Source organism: Lathyrus oleraceus, chromosome 6 (assembly GCF_024323335.1).
Source record: "Lathyrus oleraceus cultivar Zhongwan6 chromosome 6, CAAS_Psat_ZW6_1.0, whole genome shotgun sequence".
NCBI classification, from domain to species: Eukaryota; Viridiplantae; Streptophyta; class Magnoliopsida; order Fabales; family Fabaceae; genus Lathyrus; species Lathyrus oleraceus.
The window spans coordinates 458,860,529-458,879,952 of record NC_066584.1 but is presented as its reverse complement, the minus strand read 5'-3'; positions in this window follow the sequence as shown (position 1 = coordinate 458,879,952).

Sequence of the window (19,424 nt, the reverse complement as noted above, 5' to 3'; positions counted from 1 at the left end):
TATATATTTGGATGAGTCATAATTTTCTGAACGTGTAGCTTTTTACGGAATCGAAATCGGAGGTCCGGAAGTCCTCCAACGATGAAAAATGCGGGGAAATCTGCATTCTGTTTCGTGTTAGCGCAGGAACAACATTCTGTTTTGCGTTAACCGGTTAACCCAGGGCGTTAACCGGTTAACACTGTTATGATATTGAAAAATTGCATTCTGTCTTGCGTTAACCGGTTAACCCAGGGCGTTAACCGGTTAACACTGTTATAAATTGCCAAGAAGCGCATTCTGTTTTGCGTTAACCGATTAACCCAGAGCGTTAACCGGTTAACACTGTTTGAAAAGTGAAAAATTGATATTTAAATGTTGTGTGCGTTTTGGAAAGAAATCTATGTGTACATATTTGATGATTGGCCTATATTGGTGAATAATATATTGTATGAATGTGTATGTATACCATTATTGAATTGTGAATGATTTATGGTAATGGATGTGTATACGTAATCGTAATTGATGTGTTGTGATGAATGTGTATATGTACCAATTGTGAGTCATGGTGATATGTGGGATGTTAAGACGGTATATAGATGGTCTTAATTGCATATGTGTTGGTATGTGTGCATTCATTCATAGCATGGTTGACTTCATTGTGGAAGTGGTTAAGCGGTGATCCTTCATTGGAAACAGACGTAGCAGACGTTAATCCTTAATTGGGATTAGGCGTAGTATTTAAGCGGTGATCCTTCATTGGAAACAGACGTAGCAGACGTTAATCCTTAATTGGGATTAGGCGTAGTATTAAGCGGTGATCCTTCATTGGAAACAGACGTAGGGCTTTGGTCTTATCCGGTACGGAAGCGTGGCTTGGATTCTAGATATTGAATCGGAAAGCGGTGAAACTTTGAGTTCACATTGAGGTACCACATGCATAGAGTCACATTGTCTTGCATCGAGTCGTCTATAGTTATGTGATCATTGAATGCATGTATTGATGTGGATGCGATGTACGTTTGAAATATGTGAGATGATTGTTGGTTAATATTATTGACGTGATTATACCAAGTGTGATGAATTCTTAAATTGTGTTTTAATTCATTGTGCCTTATTATGCTATTTGATAATGATTGGAATTCTCACCCTTTCTGTTTGAATGTTACCTTTACATGGGTATCGTGCAGATACTACAGAGTAGTATTGCTGGAGTAGGTGGACGGTAGCTCGCTCAAGATTAGCTGGAGAGTTTCCGTATTTAGTTTGAAATTAGGTAATGAGCCAATGCTCTGGTCATGTAACATTGGGTAGATTAGTGGTATTGAACTCATATCTTATTTTGATATGCTTTATGTAATTAATTATTTTATTTTGTTTGAAGTGATTATTGAGATATGATCATGGTATGGAACATGGATGATATTATGAAATACATGAGTATTCTTTATTTTCCGCTGCGAACGCATATTGCTTGAATATTCATGATGAGTGAAATGTGTTATTTTGAATGACACGGTGTATTGTTGGTTTTTTGAAAGTTTTAAGTTTCGAAAACGTCGATGTGACGCCCTTTTCTTTATATGCGTGCTTATTTACTCTGATTATATGCTAAATAATTTGGGGTAGAAAAAGGGGTGTTACATTAGTGGTATCAGAGCATGGTCGACTAGTTGGTCAATAGTAGTAGGTTTTCTGTGGTATTTGATTTGTGTATCTGACACGATCAATACTGTTTGTTCGACGTTTCGGGTTATGGATCCGACTCTTGAAAAAGGATTTATGACGAGGATAGTAGGGAGAGTGCTTTTGTCTACAAGAGTCTGAAGGGGAAAAACCAAGATCGGGGAAAACCATATGATGACAAGAGGAGACAATCTAGTGTTGGCAAGAAGCCAAGTGGGGGAGTATCTTCTATTCCACTTAAGTGCTTCAAATGTGGTGTGGAAGGCCATCGTGCTACGGAGTGTAGTAGAGATTCTGGGAAGTGTTTCAATTGTGGCAGGATGGGTCACAGAGCAAACCAGTGTAGGGTTGGTTCGAACGTAACTTGTTTCAACTGTGGTGAGAAAGGTCACATTAGTTCGCAATGTGATAAGCCGAAGAAGGAGCAAGTGAAGGGAAAGGTGTTTGCATTGTCTGGTGCGGAGACCACTACCGATGATAGACTAATCCAAGGTACGTGCTTTATTAATGGTACACCTTTGATTGCCATTATTGATATCGGTGCAACACATTCTTTCATTTCTTTGGATTGTGCTAAGAGGCTGAATCTCATATTATCTGATATGCGTAGAAGTATGATTATTGATACACCTGCTATGGGTTCTGTTTCTACTTCTTATGTGTGTTTGAATTGTCCGTTGAGTATATTTGGTAGGGATTTTGGAATTGATTTAGTTTGTCTTCCGTTAGAGCAACTCGACGTGATTTTGGGTATGAATTGGTTAAAAGTTAATCGGGTGTATATCAACTGTTTTGAGAAGACGGTTATTTTTCCTGAGGTTGATGCTAAGGAAGATTGGTGTGTGTCTGCTAAGCAAGTTGATGAATCGGTGCAAGATGGTGCCGAGTTGTTTATGTTGTTGGCAACTTTGGATATTCGTGAGAAGAGGACGATCGAAGAACTGCCAATAGTTTGTGAATTTGTGGAGGTATTTCCGGAAGATATAAGTGATTTACCGCCGGAATGAGAGGTCAAGTTTTCGGTTGATTTAGTTCCTGGAACTAGTCCTGTATCGATGGCTCCCTATCGGATGTCCGCTTCTGAGTTGAAAGAGTTGAAGAGTCAACTTGAAGACTTACTCGAGAAGAAGTTTATTCGTCCTAGTGTGTCGCCGTGGGGTGCACCTGTGCTATTGGTCAAGAAGAAAGAAGGTTATATGAGATTATGTGTTGATTATAGACAACTGAATAAAGTGACGATTAAGAACAAGTATCCACTTCCGAGGATTGACGATCTGATGGATCAGCTGGTTGGAGCTTGTGTGTTTAGCAAAATTGATTTGAGGTCTGGGTATCATCAGATTCGTGTAAAGGCTGAGGATATTCAGAAGACTGCTTTTAGGACAAGGTACGGTCACTACGAGTACTCTGTGATGCCTTTTGGGGTGACGAATGCACCTGGTGTATTTATGGAGTATGTGAATAGAATCTTTCATGATTATCTGGATAAGTTTGTAGTTGTGTTCATCGATGATATATTGATTTATTCCAAGGGCGAAGAGGATCATGCAGAGCATTTGAAGGTTGTGTTATCGGTGTTGAAAGAGAGGAAGTTGTTTGCTAAACTCTCTAAATGTGAATTTTGGTTGAGTGAAGTAAGTTTTCTTGGACATGTGATTTCGAGCGGTGGGATTTCTGTGGATCCTACGAAGATCGAAGTTGTATCTCAGTGGGAAGCTCCTAAGTCTGTTGCTGAGATTCGAAGTTTCCTTGGTTTGGCTGGTTATTATAGGAAGTTCATTGAGGGATTTTCTAAGTTGTCGTTGCCGTTGACGCAGTTGACTAGGAAGGGTCAAGCTTTCATTTGGACTTCGTAGTGTGAAGCGAATTTTCAAGAGCTTAAGAGAAGATTGACTACGGCTCCTATTTTGATTTTACCGGATCCGTTAGAAACCTTCGTGGTGTATTGCGATGCTTCTTTGTTGGGTTTGGGAGGTGTTCTGATGCAAAAGGGGCAAGTGGTAGCTTATGCTTCGAGGCAACTCAAGGTTCATGAGAAGAATTATCCGACGCATGATTTAGAGTTGGCCGCCGTTGTGTTTGTGTTGAAGCTTTGGAGACATTACTTGTTTGGATCGAGGTTTGATGTGTTTAGTGATCACAAGAGTTTGAAGTACTTGTTCGATCAGAAGGAATTGAATAGGAGGCAAAGGAGATGGTTGGAATTCTTGAAGGATTATGATTTTGGTTTGAATTATCATCCTGGGAAGGCGAATGTTGTAGCCGATGCATTGAGTAGGAAGTCATTGCATATGTCTATGTTGATGATGCGAGAGTTTGAATTGTTGGAGCAATTTAGGGATTTGAGTTTGGTTTGTGAAGCGACGTCTTCGTGTGTTAAGCTTGGGATGTTGAAGCTTACGTGTGACATTCTTGACGAGATTAGAGAAGGTCAGAGGTCAGATTTGAAGTTAGTTGATGTTATGACATTGATTAACCAAGGTAAAGGTGGTGACTTTCGGATTGATGAGACTGGTATCATGAGGTGTCGTGATCGAGTGTGTGTTCCGGATGGTATGGATTTGAGAAAGAGGATTCTTTAGGAAGTACATTGTGGATCCATCGCATGTTGTTCCATTAGATGATGTGCAAGTACAGGATAATTTGACGGTTGATACATCACCTGTGCGGATTGAAGATCGAGAAGTGAAGAAGCTTCGTGGTAAGGAGATTGCTTTGGTAAAAGTGATATGGGGCGGAGTCGCCAATGGAAATATTACGTGGGAACTCGAGGATAAGATGAGGGAATCATATCCGGAGTTGTTCGTTTGAGGTAAATTTTCGAGGACGAAAATCTTTTAAGTGGGGGAGAGTTGTAATAGCCCAATTTTTAGGAATTAATTATTATATTATTTTTATTATATTATATTTAATTATTTGGAGTGTTAAGTAATTAAGCGGTTGTGAGGTAGTATAATAATGGATTAATTAACTTAATTAGTGTGGGAATTAATTATTTAGTTGATATGAGAAATAATTAAATAATTGAATTAATTAATTAACTTGGTTGCATAGTGAGTGGTTAATTATTTAAATTTAAATAGAGGTATTTAAATATTAGGTATTATTGGGCCTATTGATTAAATTAGATGATTTAAGCCCAACTAGAATACTATTATAAATAGTAAAAGTGAAGGAAGTGAGAATTAGAATTCACTTGAGCACTGAAGGCAATAGAGAAAGAGGAGAGGAAAAGCGAGAGGAGTCAAGGTTTCCATCAAATTCACAAGGTAAGGGGGGAAATTCTTATTATTACGGGTTAGTATGATTGGGTCAATGGGTAGGAACATGTTTTAGGTTGAAATCCTTAATTGGCATGGTTTGGAATTATTAGGTCTTGATAAATACTCTTGAATTGTGACGATTAAATTATGCTAAAACTGTGAATGAATATATATTTGGATGAGTCATAATTTTCTGAACGTGTAGCTTTTTACGGAATCGAAATCGGAGGACCGGAAGTCCTCCAACAATGAAAAATGCGGGGAAATCTGCATTCTGTTTCGTGTTAGCGCAGGAACAACATTCTGTTTTGCGTTAACCGGTTAACCCAGGGCGTTAATCGGTTAACACTGTTACGATATTGAAAAATTGCATTCTGTCTTGCGTTAACCGGTTAACCCAGGGCGTTAACCGGTTAACACTGTTATAAATTGCCAAGAAGCGCATTCTGTTTTGCGTTAATCGATTAACCCAGAGCGTTAACCGGTTAACACTGTTTGAAAAGTGAAAAATTGATATTTAAATGTTGTGTGCGTTTTGGAAAGAAATCTATGTGTACATATTTGATGATTGGCCTATATTGGTGAATAATATATTGTATGAATGTGTATGTATACCATTATTGAATTGTGAATGATTTATGGTAATGGATGTGTATACGTAATCGTAATTGATGTGTTGTGATGAATGTGTATATGTACCAATTGTGAGTCATGGTGATATGTGGGATGTTAAGACGGTATATAGATGGTCTTAATTGCATATGTGTTGGTATGTGTGCATTCATTCATAGCATGGTTGACTTCATTGTGGAAGTGGTTAAGCGGTGATCCTTCATTGGAAACAGACGTAGCAGACGTTAATCCTTAATTGGGATTAGGCGTAGTATTTAAGCGGTGATCCTTCATTGGAAACAGACGTAGCAGACGTTAATCCTTAATTGGGATTAGGCGTAGTATTAAGCGGTGATCCTTCATTGGAAACAGACGTAGGGCTTTGGTCTTATCCGGTACGGAAGCGTGGCTTGGATTCTAGATATTGAATCGGAAAGCGGTGAAACTTTGAGTTCACATTGAGGTACCACATGCATAGAGTCACATTGTCTTGCATCGAGTCGTCTATAGTTATGTGATCATTGAATGCATGTATTGATGTGGATGCGATGTACGTTTGAAATATGTGAGATGATTGTTGGTTAATATTATTGACGTGATTATACCAAGTGTGATGAATTCTTAAATTGTGTTTTAATTCATTGTGCCTTATTATGCTATTTGATAATGATTGGAATTCTCACCCTTTCTGTTTGAATGTTACCTTTACATGGGTATCGTGCAGATACTACAGAGTAGTATTGCTGGAGTAGGTGGACGGTAGCTCGCTCAAGATTAGCTGGAGAGTTTCCGTATTTAGTTTGAAATTAGGTAATGAGCCAATGCTCTGGTCATGTAACATTGGGTAGATTAGTGGTATTGAACTCATATCTTATTTTGATATGCTTTATGTAATTAATTATTTTATTTTATTTGAAGTGATTATTGAGATATGATCATGGTATGGAACATGGATGATATTATGAAATACATGAGTATTCTTTATTTTCCGCTGCGAACGCATATTGCTTGAATATTCATGATGAGTGAAATGTGTTATTTTGAATGACACGGTGTATTGTTGGTTTTTTGAAAGTTTTAAGTTTCGAAAACGTCGATGTGACGCCCTTTTCTTTATATGCGTGCTTATTTACTCTGATTATATGCTAAATAATTTGGGGTAGAAAAAGGGGTGTTACATTAGTGGTATCAGAGCATGGTCGACTAGTTGGTCAATAGTAGTAGGTTTTCTGTGGTATTTGATTTGTGTATCTGACACGATCAATACTGTTTGTTCGACGTTTCGGGTTATGGATCCGACTCTTGAAAAAGGATTTATGACGAGGATAGTAGGGAGAGTGCTTTTGTCTACAAGAGTCTGAAGGGGAAAAACCAAGATCGGGGAAAACCATATGATGACAAGAGGAGACAATCTAGTGTTGGCAAGAAGCCAAGTGGGGGAGTATCTTCTATTCCACTTAAGTGCTTCAAATGTGGTGTGGAAGGCCATCGTGCTACGGAGTGTAGTAGAGATTCTGGGAAGTGTTTCAATTGTGGCAGGATGGGTCACAGAGCAAACCAGTGTAGGGTTGGTTCGAACGTAACTTGTTTCAACTGTGGTGAGAAAGGTCACATTAGTTCGCAATGTGATAAGCCGAAGAAGGAGCAAGTGAAGGGAAAGGTGTTTGCATTGTCTGGTGCGGAGACCACTACCGATGATAGACTAATCCAAGGTACGTGCTTTATTAATGGTACACCTTTGATTGCCATTATTGATATCGGTGCAACACATTCTTTCATTTCTTTGGATTGTGCTAAGAGGCTGAATCTCATATTATCTGATATGCGTAGAAGTATGATTATTGATACACCTGCTATGGGTTCTGTTTCTACTTCTTATGTGTGTTTGAATTGTCCGTTGAGTATATTTGGTAGGGATTTTGGAATTGATTTAGTTTGTCTTCCGTTAGAGCAACTCGACGTGATTTTGGGTATGAATTGGTTAAAAGTTAATCGGGTGTATATCAACTGTTTTGAGAAGACGGTTATTTTTCCTGAGGTTGATGCTAAGGAAGATTGGTGTGTGTCTGCTAAGCAAGTTGATGAATCGGTGCAAGATGGTGCCGAGTTGTTTATGTTGTTGGCAACTTTGGATATTCGTGAGAAGAGGACGATCGAAGAACTGCCAATAGTTTGTGAATTTGTGGAGGTATTTCCGGAAGATATAAGTGATTTACCGCCGGAATGAGAGGTCAAGTTTTCGGTTGATTTAGTTCCTGGAACTAGTCCTGTATCGATGGCTCCCTATCGGATGTCCGCTTCTGAGTTGAAAGAGTTGAAGAGTCAACTTGAAGACTTACTCGAGAAGAAGTTTATTCGTCCTAGTGTGTCGCCGTGGGGTGCACCTGTGCTATTGGTCAAGAAGAAAGAAGGTTATATGAGATTATGTGTTGATTATAGACAACTGAATAAAGTGACGATTAAGAACAAGTATCCACTTCCGAGGATTGACGATCTGATGGATCAGCTGGTTGGAGCTTGTGTGTTTAGCAAAATTGATTTGAGGTCTGGGTATCATCAGATTCGTGTAAAGGCTGAGGATATTCAGAAGACTGCTTTTAGGACAAGGTACGGTCACTACGAGTACTCTGTGATGCCTTTTGGGGTGACGAATGCACCTGGTGTATTTATGGAGTATGTGAATAGAATCTTTCATGATTATCTGGATAAGTTTGTAGTTGTGTTCATCGATGATATATTGATTTATTCCAAGGGCGAAGAGGATCATGCAGAGCATTTGAAGGTTGTGTTATCGGTGTTGAAAGAGAGGAAGTTGTTTGCTAAACTCTCTAAATGTGAATTTTGGTTGAGTGAAGTAAGTTTTCTTGGACATGTGATTTCGAGCGGTGGGATTTCTGTGGATCCTACGAAGATCGAAGTTGTATCTCAGTGGGAAGCTCCTAAGTCTGTTGCTGAGATTCGAAGTTTCCTTGGTTTGGCTGGTTATTATAGGAAGTTCATTGAGGGATTTTCTAAGTTGTCGTTGCCGTTGACGCAGTTGACTAGGAAGGGTCAAGCTTTCATTTGGACTTCGCAGTGTGAAGCGAATTTTCAAGAGCTTAAGAGAAGATTGACTACGGCTCCTATTTTGATTTTACCGGATCCGTTAGAAACCTTCGTGGTGTATTGCGATGCTTCTTTGTTGGGTTTGGGAGGTGTTCTGATGCAAAAGGGGCAAGTGGTAGCTTATGCTTCGAGGCAACTCAAGGTTCATGAGAAGAATTATCCGACGCATGATTTAGAGTTGGCTGCCGTTGTGTTTGTGTTGAAGCTTTGGAGACATTACTTGTTTGGATCGAGGTTTGATGTGTTTAGTGATCACAAGAGTTTGAAGTACTTGTTCGATCAGAAGGAATTGAATAGGAGGCAAAGGAGATGGTTGTAATTCTTGAAGGATTATGATTTTGGTTTGAGTTATCATCCTGGGAAGGCGAATGTTGTAGCCGATGCATTGAGTAGGAAGTCATTGCATATGTCTATGTTGATGATGCGAGAGTTTGAATTGTTGGAGCAATTTAGGGATTTGAGTTTGGTTTGTGAAGCGACGTCTTCGTGTGTTAAGCTTGGGATGTTGAAGCTTACGTGTGACATTCTTGACGAGATTAGAGAAGGTCAGAGGTCAGATTTGAAGTTAGTTGATGTTATGACATTGATTAACCAAGGTAAAGGTGGTGACTTTCGGATTGATGAGACTGGTATCATGAGGTGTCGTGATCGAGTGTGTGTTCCGGATGGTATGGATTTGAGAAAGAGGATTCTTTAGGAAGTACATTGCGGATCCATCGCATGTTGTTCCATTAGATGATGTGCAAGTACAGGATAATTTGACGGTTGATACATCACCTGTGCGGATTGAAGATCGAGAAGTGAAGAAGCTTCGTGGTAAGGAGATTGCTTTGGTAAAAGTGATATGGGGCGGAGTCGCCAATGGAAATATTACGTGGGAACTCGAGGATAAGATGAGGGAATCATATCCGGAGTTGTTCGTTTGAGGTAAATTTTTGAGGACGAAAATCTTTTAAGTGAGGGAGAGTTGTAACAGCCCAATTTTTAGGAATTAATTATTATATTATTTTTATTATATTATATTTAATTATTTGGAGTGTTAAGTAATTAAGCGATTGTGAGGTAGTATAATAATGGATTAATTAACTTAATTAGTGTGGGAATTAATTATTTAGTTGATATGAGAAATAATTAAATAATTGAATTAATTAATTAACTTGGTTGCATAGTGAGTGGTTAATTATTTAAATTTAAATAGAGGTATTTAAATATTAGGTATTATTGGGCCTAGTGATTAAATTAGATGATTTAAGCCCAACTAGAATACTATTATAAATAGTAAAAGTGAAGGAAGTGAGAATTAGAATTCACTTGAGCACTGAAGGCAATAGAGAAAGAGGAGAGGAAAAGCGAGAGGAGTCAAGGTTTCCATCAAATTCACAAGGTAAGGGGGGAAATTCTTATTATTACGGGTTAGTATGATTGGGTCAATGGGTAGGAACATGTTTTAGGTTGAAATCCTTAATTGGCATGGTTTGGAATTATTAGGTCTTGATAAATACTCTTGAATTGTGACGATTAAATTATGCTAAAACTGTGAATGAATATATATTTGGATGAGTCATAATTTTATGAACGTGTAGCTTTTTACGGAATCGAAATCGGAGGTCCGGAAGTCCTCCAACAATGAAAAATGCGGGGAAATCTGCATTCTGTTTCGTGTTAGCGCAGGAACAACATTCTGTTTTGCGTTAACCGGTTAACCCAGGGCGTTAACCGGTTAACACTGTTACGATATTGAAAAATTGCATTCTGTCTTGCGTTAACCGGTTAACCCAGGGCGTTAACCGGTTAACACTGTTATAAATTGCCAAGAAGCGCATTCTGTTTTGCGTTAACCGATTAACCCAGGGCGTTAACCGGTTAACACTGTTTGAAAAGTGAAAAATTGATATTTAAATGTTGTGTGCGTTTTGGAATGAAATCTATGTGTACATATTTGATGATTGACCTATATTGGTGAATAATATATTGTATGAATGTGTATGTATACCATTATTGAATTGTGAATGATTTATGGTAATGGATGTGTATACGTAATCGTAATTGATGTGTTGTGATGAATGTGTATATGTACCAATTGTGAGTCATGGTGATATGTGGGATGTTAAGACGGTATATAGATGGTCTTAATTGCATATGTGTTGGTATGTGTGCATTCATTCATAGCATGGTTGACTTCATTGGAAACAGACGTAGCAGACGTTAATCCTTCATTGGAAACAGACGTAGCAGACGTTAATCCTTAATTGGGATTAGGCGTAGTATTTAAGCGGTGATCCTTCATTGGAAATAGACGTAGCAGACGTTAATCCTTAATTGGGATTAGGCGTAGTATTAAGCGGTGATCCTTCATTGGAAACAGACGTAGGGCTTTGGTCTTATCCGGTACGGAAGCGTGGCTTGGATTCTAGATATTGAATCGGAAAGCGGTGAAACTTTGAGTTCACATTGAGGTACCACATGCATAGAGTCACATTGTCTTGCATCGAGTCGTCTATAGTTATGTGATCATTGAATGCATGTATTGATGTGGATGCGATGTACGTTTGAAATATGTGAGATGATTGTTGGTTAATATTATTGACGTGATTATACCAAGTGTGATGAATTCTTAAATTATGTTTTAATTCATTGTGCCTTATTATGCTATTTCATAATGATTGGAATTCTCACCCTTTCTGTTTGAATGTTACCTTTACATGGGTATCGTGCAGATACTACAGAGTAGTATTGCTGGAGTAGGTGGACGGTAGCTCGCTCAAGATTAGCTGGAGAGTTTCCGTATTTAGTTTGAAATTAGGTAATGAGCCAATGCTCTGGTCATGTAACACTGGGTAGATTAGTGGTATTGAACTCATATCTTATTTTGATATGCTTTATGTAATTAATTATTTTATTTTATTTGAAGTGATTATTGAGATATGATCATGGTATGGGACATGGATGATATTATGAAATACATGAGTATTCTTTATTTTCCGCTGCGAACACATATTGCTTGAATATTCATGATGAGTGAAATGTGTTATTTTGAATGACACGGTGTATTGTTGGTTTTTTGAAAGTTTTAAGTTTCGAAAACGTCGATGTGACGCCCTTTTCTTTATATGCGTGCTTATTTACTCTGATTATATGCTAAATAATTTGGGGTAGAAAAAGGGGTGTTACATTGTCGATCTTCATGGTAATTGCTCCATGACTCTTTGTTGTTATCTCTTCAACCAAATTCATCATCCACGTTGCTTGACATGCACAAAGAGAAGCAACTATGTATTTTTCTTCGCACGAAGATAATGCCAATACTAGATCCTTTCTCAAACTCCAAGCAAATGGTGTACCACCTAACATAAACACATAGCCAACTGTAGATTTTTGATCCTCAGCATCACTACACCAACTTGAGTCGGTATATCCCACTAATTTGTATTCTTTTCCTTCATCAGCTGCAGGAAACAAAATTCCATAGTCTAGAGTTCCTTTCAGATACCTTAGTATCCTTTTCGCCGTTGCTAGACGTGATACCTTTGGCTTCTGCATGAACCTACTCACCATACCTACATTGTATGCTAAGTCAGGCCGTGTGTGACAAAGGTATCAAAGTGACCCAATAAGTCTTCTATATTGGGTTGGGTCGACATCATCTGAATCTGAATCTTTCGATAGTTGTAATCTGGGCTCAGCTGGAGTCGAAGTTGGTTTGCAATTTTGCATCTCAAATCTCTTGAGAATTTCGCCTACATACCTTCTTTGATGCATCATCAAACCTATACCACTCTTGTAGAATTCTATGCCAAGGAAATATGAAATGTCACCCAGATATGACATTTTGAATTCCATGTTGAGATCATCTTTGAAGTCTTCGATCTCCTTCTTGCAACTACCTGTTATCAACAAGTCATCGACATAGAGACATAGTATAAGCAATTCACTCTTGATTCTTCTTACATATACTCCATGTTCATATTTGCACTTCACGAATTCCTTCTCCCTTAGAAAGCCATCTATCTTCTTGTTCCAAGCTATTGGAGCTTGTTTAAGTTCGTACAAGCCTTTATGCAGCCTGTACACTTTTCTTTCTTCGCCATGTTTCACAAACTCAATTGGTTGTGCAACATAAACTTCTTCTTCTAAGGGGCCATTAAGGAATACACATTTCACATCCATCTGAAACATTTGCCAGTTGTTCATGTTTGCTAGACCAACAACCAATCTGATTGTTTCGATCCTAACAACAAGTACAAAAACCTCATCGAAGTCGATTACTTATTTCTGAAGAAATCCTTTCTCTACAAACCTCTCCTTTTGTCGAGTCACTTATCCTCTAGGATTTAACTTCACCTTGTATACCCACTTCACATCGATTGTCTTCTTGTCTTGGAGCAATTCGACAAGTAACCAAGTGTTGTTGACTTCGATTGACTTCAGCTCTTCGTCCATTGCTTGCATCCACTTTGAACCTTTCAATGCCTCAACTGCATTGACAGGTTCAACATCTGCATAAAAAGCATAATGTACCAGCTCACCTTCTTCATTGACCACATCATCTGATGTAATTACACATTATTGCAATCTTGCAGGCATATGTCTTGTTCTCTGAGGTCTACTTGGGTCTGCTTCACCTCTGACTTCTTCCTGTCGAACTTATCTTTCGACTTCATAGTTGGTTCATCACAAAAGATTCTCACTGAATCTTTCTTTACATTCTCAGTCCAATCACACTCCTTAAGCTCATTTATGATCACGTCCCTGCTCATCACCACTTGCTTATTCACTGGGTCGAACAACTTGTATCCTCCAGTCGAATGATATCCTATCAGGATCATCTAACTCAACTTGTCATCAAGTTTTCTTCTCAAGTGATCTGGCACATGTCTATGTGCTATAGATCCAAACACCCTCAGATGACTCAATCTAGGCTTGACACCAGACCAACATTCTTCTAGCATGATTCCTTCTAGCTTCTTTGTTGGACATTTGTTTAGGATATATGTCGCAGTCGACACAACTTCTCCCCATATTTTCTTGGTTAGATGCTTGTCTTTCAACATATTTCTAACCATATTCATGATGGTTCTATTCTTCCTTTCCGCGACTGCATTCTACTGTGGAGTGTAGGGCGACACCAACTCATGCACAATCCCTTCTTTCACACATAATGCATCGAAATCTTTTGACACATATTCTCCACTACCATCAGTCCTCAAAATCTTAATCTTTCAACCGCTCTGTCTTTCGACCATAGATTTAAACTTGGCAAATACCTCGATCACTTCACTTTTCTTCTTGATCAGGTAAGTGAAGTGTCGCGAAAAATACAGAGTCGCCACCGGATTTTATTTATTCCAAAGGAAAGGGAAATTAGCGATAAAACCCCAAATGGGAGAAACGGTCTCGCAACCAAGATCGTATTTGGAAGTCGTTTATGCAAGGAGAAGGTATTAGCACCCCTCATATCCATGGTACTCCATGGGAACCACTTTCTCGTATCAAATGTGTATGGGTGTTTATTCATCTGTAAGCCGTTTGCTATCGGGAGTGGGATGAAAGAATAAGATGAGGGAGAAAATAAGTTTTAAGTTAGTGTGCTCGCCAAAGATTTGGGCCCTCGTTCCTTACATTTGGGGTTCCTTACATTTTTCTAAGCAATTTTGATCTTTATTTCATGAAAAATGGTTGAGAAATGAAAGAGATATGATTGATGGAAGATTTGAAAAATAATGGAAGGAAAAAAACGAAAATGAGAGAGAGAGGTTGAAGACGATGATGAGTTAGCATTGAAAAAGTCAAAAGGAAACATGTTATATAATATATACAATTGTTTGTGTTTTAATTAACGGATGTATAGCCACTCCAGTGGTAGAAGTGCGTGTCTAAAGTCACTTGTAACCAACAGTTCTGGGGTTTGAATCCCCCTTGCCATAGACTTTGGTTTTTATTTTTTCCAAACAGTACATGGAACCCCAAGGACGTTGGTTTGAACCTGGCTAGTGTATTGTTTATTTTTTTCTCACTTGTTAAATGTTCATTTTTCTTCATAACTTCAAATATACATAACTTCATGATCCCTTAACATTTTTGACCCATTCTTTTTGTCATGTGTTCATGAGAATGTCTATTTTATTATGACACCAAAAAAATCCCAAAAATATTATTTATTTCACCACTTTTGATTGGATGAAAGACATGTGCTTTTAAGTGTTTTTTTAGGCCCCTAATTGATTATTTTGGCTTATGTCTTGCTTGTTCTTGATGTTGAAAGTTTGTATGATTAAAGCACACTCTTTTAAATGTTAATTGTTATCCTTAACATGTTTGAACTTGATTATATTCATACAATGTATCAATTGATTCACCTTGAAAACATGCTTAAATGAATGGTTAGAAGGTGATTAGGTTTTCACTTAAGCTTGATCTTATCATGAACTTTGATTCAAGTTTAATGTTTTTTGTGAAGACTTATAATGTGATGCATATTTGAGCTAAATTAATTCATGTTGCATTTACCATGTATTAATGAATGCTTTTACCATGTCAAATATGATTTTGTCTTCACCATCAATGTGTTATGTCTTGTGATGTTATGTGAAACTTCGTCATGTCTTGTTTATGTTTATCTCAATGCCTAAAAACCATGATCAATATTGTCATCCATACCTACCTCACCTTGTGATGTCATTGTATTTAGCCATATTTTGTGCCTTAATGTTAATGCATATTCAACCTTGTTATTGTTTATATCCAAGGGAAGGGAACCATGACATTCTTGTCGTTTTGCATGTATGTGTTCATCTGCATCCTATCGCCTTTATGGTTTGTTTTCATTATGATTCAATTGGATTGATACTATTCATGTCGTTTCCGCCGTTTGCAATGTTGCGCTTGCGTTTAAGCTCTATTATTGTGAACTGTGTTTCATGGACTGTGATGGTTCTCCCTTCATTTTCCTATTTTATTTCTTTGTGGATAATGGATATGGGATGTATTATTGGTTTAATCGGATAATGGGTAATTGGAATGGTAACTTGGTTATGAATTAGAAATGAATTTTGATGGATTTTAATTATAAACTGGATAATTGAACTGGATATGGATTTGGTTATAAAATGGATAATGGCTAATTGTATTTGGGCTGCAAAGTGGGCTATGCTTATTTTTTACAAAACAAAAGGTGAATGAGCTTACTCTTCTCAACAATCATGGCCCGTCAAGAAAAGGAAAGAAAATTCTAAAAATTGATTAAAAGGCTAAAATTAAATAGAAACCGAAAACTTAATTGTACATGATGCCATGACTTCTAAGATTAATCAAAAATCTCAAAAATCAATCCCGACTTCAAAATCAATTTTGTATTCGAAATCGAATTGAACTTTAAAAATAATGCGGTTCCTAGAATTAATTTGAAAAAAGACGAAATGATTCTAAAATCAAATTTAAATTCCACAAATCAAAATCTAACCTCAAAAAAATCGATTTAAACTTCAACACTTAATTTGAACCAAAAATCAAATTGAAGCTAAAATCGACTTGAAAAAATAAATTGACATAATGTTGATTGTAATGATAACATGCAATGAACTGATGAATCCAACTGACACGACTTGTAAATCGGATTGAACCATAATCAAATGAATGAACAAATATCAACCCAATTATGCACCAGAAACACATGAATTAAAGTCACGTGTCGCCTCTGGTTGAACCATGCTTATTCAAATGAAATGAATGGATGAAAATGATATGCAAATGTCTGGGTTTAGTGACCTATATGATTATGTGAAGGGTAAGGAGGATTTTGGGGTATGACAGTAAGACCACAGTTTTCGACTGAAATCATCTATGAATGTAACAAAGTATTTGTTACCTCCAATCGAATCCACCTGGAGAGGACCACATACATCATAGTATATGACTTCAAGAATTGCCTTCGACTTGCTTCCTGCATCCTTACTGAAGTTGTTCTTATGCTGCTTTGCTTGCACACATTCTTCACATACTTCGTTTGGAATGTTGATTTCTGGTAACACTGAAACCATATTTCTTCTCTTCAAATCTCCGATGTCTTTGAAATTTATATGGCCAAGTCTATAATGCCATATCCATTCATCTTTGTTGGCTACTGTTGCAAGGCGCTTATGCTCCATCACATTTAGTTCAATCTTGAAGGTTCTATTTTGAGACATTGGAGCCTTCAAGATCAACCTTCCATTTGAGTCGAGAACTCTCATCATCTTGTCTTTGATCGACACTCTGTAGTTCTTTTCGACTACCTGCCCTATGCTGAGAAAATTGCTCTTCATGCCTGGTATGTACAACACATTTTAAATTACTGACCTCTTGCCATCTTTCCTCATAATCAGAACAACACCTTCAACTGCTAGAGTGTTGTCATTTGCGAATTTCACCATATTCTTCATTGAGGGTTTTATGTTGACAAACCAATCTTTTCTTCCAGACATGTGTGATGAGCATCCTGAGTCCAAGTACCACTGGTCCTTGAATCTCTCTTCTTCTCTTGTTGTAACCATCAACAACGTCTCTTTTTCTTCATGTTTCGCCAGCTTTGTATAAGTCTCTTGATTCTTCTGCTTTTCTGGACAATCACTAGAATAGTGATCATACCTTTGACAATTGTAACACCGAATGTGACTCTTGTATGGCTTTTTACCACCACCTCTTCCTCTACCTGCAACACCACCTCTTTAGTTGCCTTGGTTACAGGGTTTTCTCTGATTCGACCAGTTTCCTTTTTGCTGATTTCAACCAGTCGAATTATTGTAACCTCCTCTGTTTCCAGCTACCTTTGTCTTTCCTTTCCTTTGCTGATTGAGCCTGCAAAGCCATATCACTCTCTGACTTTGGAGTGAACGATCTCAAGATCTTTCCAACAACAGATCTTGATATCAACACTTCTCCATATACCTTGATTTGATTCACCAGTTTCATAACTTTGGTGAAGAAATCAGTTATACTTTCATTGTCTTCAATCTGAAGCAATTCATACATCCTTTTGTGAGTTTGTAACCTCGCCTATTTCACCTTCTCTGCGCCTCTAAACGATTTCTCTAGAATTTCCCATGCTTCTTTCGCTGACTCTGCATCACTAACCTTTTCAAAGTTATCTGCATCAACACATTGATGGATTATAAAGAGAGCTTTATAATCTTTCTTCTTCAATTCTTTATGTGTAACCTTTTCTTGATCCGTCGCGGCTTCTACAAGCGTTTCTACTCCTTCCTTCACAAGATCCCAAAGATCTTGGTAACAGAACACAACCTTTGTCTTCTTGCACCAATTCTTATAATTGTTGTATTTGAGAATCAGAGGATTTGCTAGATGTCATACCCTAAATTTTACCCCGCCTAAAGTCATGCATCTGTAATTATTCATTCATTTACATGTCATTGTCTGAATTGATGGTCATCTGGGTCGTGAAGATTTCATGTTCCATACATAATTCAGGATTTATAGTCAATTTGCTTGATTTATTTATTTTGAACAATCTTGCATTTCTTTTATATTGTTTATCATTCATTACATGTCCACAATCATGATTTTCCATTAGGTTTCCAATTTAAAATCACATCATTATGCATTCGTGCATATACATTCGTACAACATGTTCATTCATAAATTTGTGTTTCCATACCCTTCTTATTACATGTCCACATGTGTTCATTAGACTTGTTTCACATGAAGTGCTTGTTAGCATGAATGTTTAGAATTGATTTGGAATTTCATCAAGTTTGGCATTTTATGTTTAGAGTTGTGTCTTTAAACTTTTTAAAGAAATTTCTAATAGTGGTGCCATGATTTTTTTTTAGGTCCTTATTTGTGTCATGTCTTTTATTTCAATTCAAGCAAGTTTCTTGTGTGCTAATTAGAAGTGGTAGTAAAAGTTTATGTTTCTTTTTAAGTTCAAAATTAAACTATGGAGTAAGAAGTAATTTTAGTTTTTTTTTATATATAAATCTAATTTTTCTAGTATTTCCATAAGAATTGGCATTATAATTTATTTTATTATTTTTTTTATTTAAATCTTTTTATTTTCTTGTTACATTTTATAATAGTTGTTTTAGTTTTACAATACTTTTTTTCATTTTTATATTACAAAGCATTATAAATTACAAAAATTATATTACATTTAAATTTACATTTTGCCTTAAGTTACATATAAGTTATTACAAAGATTAAAAAAAATTTAGTCACAAAAAAAAAGTTTTGTCTTGTCCCTTAAAGGGTCCATTTCCACCAAATTTGTCCTTTTGTGAGGATGAAAAAATTGAAACCATGTGAGAGGTCTTGAGCGGCCGTTTCTTTGTTTAGGGCTAGGGATTTTGTTTTCACTAGATTTGTTTTATGTAATTTTCAGGCGGGTCGGTTGAGATCCAATTGGATCTCATGACCCGTCTTCCCCCATTAAAGATTATGTAATTTTTAGGCGGGTCGGTTGAGATCCAATTGGATCTCCTGACCCGTCTTCCCCCATTAAAGATTATGTAATTTTCAGGCGGGTCGATTGAGATCCAATTGGATCTCCTGACCCGTCTTCCCCCATTAAAGATTATGTAATTTTCAGGCGGGTCGGTTGAGATCCAATTGGATCTCCTGACCCGTCTTCCCCCATTAAAGATTGTCCATCCATTTTGGGCCCATTTGTTTTTTTTTTATTAAAAAATTCAGTTAGTTCTGATATTTGGATTAATGAGTAAATATATTTCCCAACTAGACACTTATGGCCTAGTGGTTGATACATCTTCTATTAACATTAGGCCTCAA